Source organism: Canis lupus, chromosome 23 (assembly GCF_048164855.1).
Source record: "Canis lupus baileyi chromosome 23, mCanLup2.hap1, whole genome shotgun sequence".
Taxonomy (NCBI): Eukaryota; Metazoa; Chordata; class Mammalia; order Carnivora; family Canidae; genus Canis; species Canis lupus.
The window spans coordinates 10,566,184-10,574,829 of NC_132860.1; positions in this window are offsets into that span (position 1 = coordinate 10,566,184).

Genomic DNA, 8,646 nt, shown 5'->3' on the forward strand with positions numbered 1-8,646 from the left:
GCTTTCTTCAGTGATTCTTCCTACTCTTGTTGCCTGGGACCCCTCCCTGCAACTCTGTTTCACTGATCTCTTCCAACTCTAGGTGTTCAATGGTCTACCTCTGGTTTCCTCCTACTGAGGCCCGCTGTTCTCTAGAAGGTCTCTAGGGCAATCTCTAAGTCACCCCATACTGGCTCCTTCTTATATGGCCCACCTATAATCCACAAAAGTACTCATGAATCCTTGCCCAGATATCAATGGGAAAGCAGCCTCCTACTCTGCAACTCCAGGTCATTTGGGTCATCTTCTCACTCTTCAGGTTTGGTATTCATGACTCAGAAGTCAACCAGCTATGTCCCCCAAACTGTAGGAGAGATGTGATAGGATCCCCATATGATATCCTTAAATCCTCTCTCTCTTGACTTGAGGTACAGGGGAAAACATTTCCCACCCCAAAGGGGAGTCTTCATAGCTCCAATAGTTCCCCCGCAAAAAACATCCTCCCTCAAACCCCTAAGATAATATGCTCTAAGATAATTAGTTCTTAGCTACCTGGTTAGAAATGCTCACATCTTAGTTTGGGATCTTTCTTTAGAATGGTCCTCAGTAAGAATTTCCATAAGATCTTCAATGCAAGGAACTTAAAGTGGAGACAGAGGTAAAGGACTAATGAATACCTTGGCTGGAGTGAGGAGGAGAGGAGTGGGGAAGGTCTCACAGAGACAGACTTTGAGTTAAACACAGACGAACAGAGAAGGAAGGAAGAGCATTCTGAGCCTCCGGACCAGAACAGGCCAAAGCTGTGAGCTCTGAAAGGACATAGTTTTATAGGGATCTTCCAACCGAAGAATAGAAAGTTCATAACTTCTGAAATAAGACTTATGTTTGAGTCCCAGACCTGCCACTTACGGCTTTGTGATTTTGGACAGACTAGTTAACCACTCTGCACTTTTATTTCCGCATCTAAAAAGTGGTTTAGCACAACTAGGAAGCAACCAAGATGTCCTTTAGTCAATGAATGGATAAATAAACTGCAGCATATCCAGGCAATGGAATATTATTAAACTATCAAGCTATGAAAAGACCCAAGGAACCCTAAATGCATATTACTAAGTGAAAGAAGACAATCTGAAAATGCCATATACCGCATGATTCCAAATATAAGACATTTAGAAAAGGCAAAACTACAGAGACAGTAAAAAGATAAGTGGATACCAGGAGTTATGGGGGGGGGGGCGGTGGAGGAATCAATAGGCAGAGTACAGGATTTTTTAAAAGCAGTGGGACTATTCTATATGATACTTTAAAGGTGGATATATTTCATCACACACGTGTCTAAACTCATAGAATGTGCATCATCAATAGTGAACCCTAAGGTACACTATGGGCTTTGGGTGATTGTGATATTTCAATGTAGGTTCATAGATTGTAACAAACGTACCAGTCTAGCACAGGATGTCAACAGTGGGGGAGATTGTGTGTATATGGGGACAGGTGATATACAGGAAATATTTGTACATTCTGCCCAGTTTTGCTGTGAATCTGAAACTGTTCTAAAAAATAGTCTATTTGAGGGGTGCCTGGGGTGGCTCAGTCAGTTAAGTATCTGACTGTTGATTTTGGTCAGGTCATGATCTCGGAGTCATGATCTCAGGGTTGTGAAGATGAGCCCCCGGGGTCTGCTCAAGGTTTTTTCTGTCTCCCTCCGCCCTTCCTGCCTCCCTTGTGTTCATGCTCTAAATAAATAAATAAATAAATAAATAAATAAATAAATAAATAAATATTTTAAAAATAGTCTTGTTGTTTTTAAAAGGTGTGTGTCTATTATGTATCATGCTACGATAATGCTATGTAATGGTCCTTCCCCACACTCAGTGGACCCAAACAATAAGCATTTATCTAGTTTATGACTGTGTTATATGAGGTTGGCTATTTAGATTGGCTATTGAGGCTGGCTGTTCTCCTGGGCTCATGTGGGCAGCTGTTCTGGGCTCAGCTGGACTCACTCACATATTGTGGATGACTGGTTCTTGGCTGCTCCAGGCTAGCCTTGAGTGGGGCAACTGGGACAACTCAGCTCTTCTCCATGGGCCTCTCATTATCCAGCAGGCTAGCCTGGGCATGTTTTCACGGTGACAGCAGTGCTACAAAAATGCAAGCAGAAGCACACAAGCACTTTTTCAAACCTCTCCTTGAGTCACGTATATCACCCCTTGGGCCGCAACAAGTTACATGACTGAATTCAAAATTGAGGGGCAGAGAAATATGCCACTTGATGTGAAGAGTTGCAAAGTCATGTGGCAAAGGGCATGGACACAAGGAGGAGTAAAGAATTGGGTCCATTAGTATAATTAGTCTACCACAGAGGGCTAATAGTGCATTTACCTCATAGGCTTGTTGCAAAGATTAGATGTGTTTTATATAGGCTCTTAATAGGAACTTATAAAAGTGCTTGGTCCCTCCTCACACAGGAATCTCAGGCTGTTTCTGGGACTTTTCAGATAGAGTAGAAGATACTAAGAATTGCTGGAGATATAACAGCGAAGGCCAACGCTTGATTTATGCTTTGCTCATCATGTATCCGCTCTTGTTGTTTCTTGGGTTTGTCTTCAGCCATAGAAGCACAATGTGACTGTTGGCAGATGCTTGCTCATCATTTACAGAGTTATGTTCATCTGAATAGATTCCTACCGAATGAGAGGAGTCGCTGAAAGCCCTTCAAACCGTTAGCTTCCTTCCTGCTGCGCAGACACACTCCCTGACGAGTGACAATGGGTTCTCCTCCAGGAAACTGTTCATGCTGTCAGCGGGAATGTAAATTGGGGCAACCATTGTGGAAAAAGATGGAGATTCCTCAAAAAGTTAACAGTAGAAACGTCACACAATCCAGTCATTCCACCACCAGGCATTTCACCAAAGAAAATGAAAACACTAATTTGAAAAGATACCTGCTATCCTATGTTCATTGCAGCATTATTTCCAATAGCCAAGACATGGAGGCAACCTAAGGATCCACTGATAGATGAAGGGGTAAGGAGGATGTGGCACATACACAATGGACTCAGCTGAAATAAATGAACAAACAAAAACCAGACCCATAAATATGGAGAACAAACTGGTGGTTGCAGAGGGGAGAGGGCTGAGGGGGATGGGCAAAACGGGTGAAGAGGAGTGGGAAATACAGGCTTCTAGTTATGGAGTGAATGAGTCATGGGAATAGAAGGCACAGCATGAGGACTATAGTCAATGATATTGTAATAGTGCCGTATGGTGACAAACTGTAGGTACACTTGCAATGAGGGTAGCATAAGGTATAGAATCATTGAATCATTGTGTTGTACACTTGCAACTAATGTAACCTTGTGTACCTACTTCAACAAAAAAATGAAAATGGGTTCTTCTGTCTTTTGAGTGATAATGACGATGACAACAGTCATAACAATAATAGCTCCCACCTACTAAGGAGGCAAAATCTCATCTGATTCCCATGGTAACTCACCAAGGTCAGTACTACAGATGTTTTACAGCTGAGGTCGCTGAGGCTCAGAGAAGCCATGCAGCCAGCAAGTGGAAGAATTGGAACTTGAACCCAAGTCTCTCTAACTCCAAGGACACTACTCTGAATTGCTTCACTTTTCTTCCCTTAAAGTTCTTGTGTTTGTTCTGCTTGTCTCAGGTCAGGGGTCACTTGACATTTGTGTCACTTTTTGCTAGCCTGCGTCAGCCATTCTTCATGTGCTTCAAGGCACACACTGTCAGGCGACAGCAGTTCTGCAGTGAGGGGGTCATGATTAACGGAAGATTTTTCCAGATCTATCCGGGCAATGGACCCCCTCCCCCAATTGCAGGGCTGCCCTCTCTCTCCACCCAAAGTTATACTTAAAACCTCATTCTTTCCTTGAGGGCCAATGCCAGTTGGTCATTCCCAGGGACATCCTGAGATCTTGGCCAAAGCCAAGGTGCTGGAAGGGCCCTTCTCCCCGGACCTCAAGCTCCCATGGCTCATATCAAGGGGTCAATGAGAAGTAAGACTCCAGGAGGGAAGGGAAGGCCCCAAACCTCAGGCCTGAGTTAGAAGAAACCCGAGAAGGCCCCCGGAACAGCTGACTCTGGGCGCCACGTTTTGGAGGCAGCTGCCCCCTCCCCCACACTGGCTGTGCTGTGAGTCACGGGTTTTAAGCTGAGCACTCTGGGAGATTAACCAGCTTTGTGACCAGCTGCTGGAGGAGGATACTTGGCCGAAAGAAGCAGGATAAAGTTACCCTCTCAGAAGTTTATAGGAAGGCCCATAAATGCCCCCAACTGCTGTGGGGCCTGCGATCTGGGGCACTCCTGGATGCTTCCCCTGACCAGGTCCTCAATGGCTAGTCTCATCCCCCCACCCCACTTCTCACCTACCCAACAGGTTCTGCTAATCTGGCACCCTTTGAGAATGGACTCCATTTGGTTCCAAGAAGGGTCTTGGGCAATGGTCCTTCCTTCCCCGGATGACACACATTAGGAACAGAGCCTGGCCCTGAGTGAGTGGGAAGGGCCTGGCTCCTGCCTGGCTCAGGCCCAGGACAGAGGCTGGCGGGAAGTGCCTGGAGCAGAGTGGTGGGCTGCTGGCACATGGGCTGTCCCAGGCAGGGTGAAATGACAGGAAGAGTCCACCCTAGGGCCCCAGAATGCATCATGTTGAGAGGCTGAGAGGGAGCCCTGGGATGGGGAGTCAGGAGGCCTGGGTTCTAGCCTGCTTTTCCCACTGACCCTCTGGCTTTAGCTAGGGTCCTTACTCATTAAAAGGACTGGTGTAGACCAGTCCTTTTCAAATGGTTTTCTGTGGAGTCCTGGGCCATTCAGAAATGCTGCAGGGATCCCACAAATGCTGGATGAGAATTTCAGGCTAGTAGGATTCTCCAACTATCATATGCAACCCTCATCCTCCCATTTCACGTGTCTGTATTTATCACTATCACTTTTTTTTCACAGATTAACTATCCATTCAGTCAATCATTATTCATTGAGTGTGTACCATGTGCCAGGCTCTGTTATAGTGGTGGAGGACAGTAGTAATCTTTATAAGCAATAAGAGTTACATATTTAAACTAATGAAATTAATTTATAATAGCAAAATGGCACCTCTTTCTGCTTTATATATCAAGGTTCACACAAGAACTTATCAGAGTAGGATTTCACTCCTAAAGAGGTTTGCCTTGGGATGATCTCCTGGGTACTTCCTGTCCACCTGACTCTATTCCCAAAGCCCTAACTGTCAGTTTCTTGGGGGGGAAGACCCAGGAAGGGACGAGGAGAAGCATCGTGGCTCCAGGGTAGCTGTTGAAAGGGGGGTTTCTCCACATGGTGGAGGGGGCACAGTCTGTGTGCCCTCTGTACTGGGGTCTGAAGGGTATGTGGGCAGGATGATGTGCTCTTGCAGCCTCTGCCCTAGATTTGAAGATGGGATGTCCAGGAAAGCCTGCCCTGTGGAAACTCACAGCCCCACAAGTGCCACGACCAATGCCAGCCTCTGCCCTGTGCCAGGCATTTTACATACAACCCCTTAATCCTGGAGGCCAGATAGTATTAGCTATTAGCCACATTTTACAGATGAGGAAATGTAAGGACCCACTAGAGGTCAAGCCTGGGCTAAGTGCTGGGGATCCAGAAGAGTGGGACAGGGCACCGTCTAGCTGAGGTAGTGTCATTCCATTCGCATTCCTCGATGCCTTCTCTGGGGCAACTGAGAAGACAGGACGGTCGTGGATTCCACAGCTCCTGCTCGATGTGGGGGGCAGGTGTATAACGTAGTCACCACCCAGGGTGAACAGAGCAACATCTGGGGTGGCCCTGGGAGACATGGACATGGAAAGAATCCTGGTCCTGCATCTAGCCTGGCTTTGTGAGGTGACCTTGGAGAAGAAATAAACGTCTCTGAATGTCTACTGCCTCATCGGAGAGATGGGGAGAATAACACCCACCTTTCAAGACTGATTTAGGATGAAGCAGATAATGCAAACACATCATCCAACGCTGTGTAAGGCGGACGACAAGCAGTCAGTAAATGGAAAATGTTATTATTAGCAATACTAAGCAGTGGGTGAGGAGAAGGAGGAAGAGGAAGATTTTGGAACGTTGTCTCTCTCTGAGTCCTATTCGTGGCCAGAGCCTGGCCTGCTGTGGCCGGCCCCTCTCTCCAGCCCCGAGTCTGTCCAGGCACCTGCTGTGTGCCCTGGCATCTCCAGGCAGGGCCAGGGTGAGGCCAGGAGGGCGGGTAAGGACAGCTCAGCCCAGCTCCTCACTGCTAGGGATCCTGGGGAGGGGTGGGGGTGGAGGGGGGGAGCAGGGCTGCTCCTGGCAGCGTGGTTTCTCCCTGGAAGGAGACAGGGCATGTGTGGACACAGAGGAGTGAGTGGAGGCAGCGCTGGTCAGACCCTCCCACCTCTTCCAACTGCAGCCCCTAGCAGGCTTTTGCTAGTTGTTGGTGGACAAGGGCGGGGTCCCTGGCTCTGCTGGCCGGTGCCTGGACTCAGTGAGCGTTGCCTGCCACTTGCCCTGTGTCCAGACCTGCCTCTGTTCTCAGGGAGCTCCTAGCTCCCCGAGATGCAAATGACATTGGAGTAGCCCAAGCCAGGTGTGATCCAAGTCTCTGCAAGGAGAGGGAAGCGCAGGGTGGGGTGGGAGTGGGGAAGGCTGGCGGAGTGGCTCCGGTGCTCTAGGAAAGGGAGAAGCCTCTTTCCAGGCAGAAGGCACGGCAGGTAGGAGGGCCCAGAGGCTTACCTATGGCATAAGAACTCCCAATTCCAACACAAGCTTCGTCCAGATCCAATTATTTTGGAGAAAACATGCCTCTTAAAGCAAGTCTGGGGGCCCTGAGCTGGGCTTGGGTTGGTGAGGTTCTTGAGGGGACAGGCCCAAGGTTAGGGAAGGAAGGAAGCAGGGACCTGAACTCCCCTCCCACTGTCTCCACTCAGCGCCAGAGATTTGGGGTCCTGCAGGGTACGTGGCTGAGACACTGTCACTGGGAAGTAGGCAGCCTGTTGGGGGGGCTTGTGCCCCCAAGGCTCCACCTACAGAGGGATACCCCCTAAGCACTACTCAAAGTGTGGAGGTGTCCCAGACAGTCTTGTCCAGAGACGCTCGGTCTTACAAGTACGCGTTCCGGTGACCGGCCACACGGCCAACGTCAGGTGATAACGGGGACTGTCCTGTTGGAGGTGTCCCCAGCCACCCCCAGGGACTCAGACCCCAGCGACACCATCCCAAGGTGACACAACCAACTGGCCCTCCCCTCCCCCACCCCCAGAGCCCTGACACGGGGCGGGGCGCCCTGCGGCCGCAGCAGCCCCCCTGGGGACCCTCCGGGGCGGGGCACGAGCGCACGCGGCCGCCGCACACCCGCGCACACGCCGGCGCGGCCCACGAGCCCACAGCCCCGGCGGCGGGAGCCAGTTGTCGGGCGGGGCCGCGCGGTCACACAGCATTAGCCCTGCGGCCGCCCCACCAGGTGCGGCCACTGCCCCTAATCCCCGGGCCTGGCCCGCTAAGCCCGGGCACCGCGACGCCACAGCTGGGGGCGGCCGGCCACGCGCCGCGCATCGCCGAGCCCCGGCCCCGCCCCGCCCCGCCTCCCCCGCCCCGCCCCGGCCCCCCGCGCTCCCACCCCCAGCGCCCCTCAGCTCCCCTCCGCGCCGTCCGCGGCCTCGGGGCCTCCCCCACCGCACCCACCCCCGCGCCCTCCCGTCCGCGCCCCCGCCCCGCCTCCCCGGCCCCGGCCCCCCGCGCTCCCACCCCCGAGCGCCCCTTAGCACCCCTCCGCGCCGTCCGCGGGCTCGGCCCTGCACCCCGACCCCCCCCCTCGGCCCCCGGTGCTCGCACCCCCGAGCGCCCCTTAGCACCCCTCCGCGCCATCCGCGGGTTCGGCCCCCCCAGCCCCCCCCTCCGTCTCCGTCGGGGACTGCGCCGCCCAGACCCGCCCCGGGGCCACCCACCTGCCACCTCGGCGCCCCCCGCCCGCGCTCGGCCCGGCCCCGCCTCCTCGCCCCGCGGCCCTCACCTGCGCTGCCCTCTCCGCCCCGCAGGGCCTGGCTCCTCCGCTCCGCGGTTTCTAGAGGTCCCCGTCCGCCCCCCACCTCCCGTATTTACGGCCTCCACCTGCTCAGGCTGCTCGCGGGGCCTCCCTCCCTCCCTCCCGAGGGGCCCGACTTCAGTCCCATCCTCTGGCTGTCCTAGGGTCTGGGGAGGGGGGCATCCTGCGGCCTCTTTGAACCTCGGTTTTACTTGTCGGAAAACTCAAGCCGCGTGATTTAGATGACCTCTGAGCCCTTTTGCCTTTCCTTATCCCCGACATCAGCAAGGCCATGTTGCTCCAGTCATCTGTATGCTGCCGACAGATGAGTGCGGGAGGCCACCCGCTGGCCACGTGTCCCCACTCCATCTCATCCCATCACTTAGCTCTCAGGGTCTGCGCAGCGGGGAAGCCTTTTAGCCTCTGGTGTGGGGGTGGGTAGGAGAGGCCGGGGTGGAATCGGGTGTTTAGGTCTGGGTCAGAGCTGGCGGCCGCCTGTGGGGGGTCTCTGGCACCCTGGGATGTTCCCTGGAAGAGCGCGCCTCTGGGACTAGCCTGCTGGGGGTCCTGGCCTCGGGCACCGCCAGCGATGGTGCTGACGGACAGCCCCAGCAGGTGGG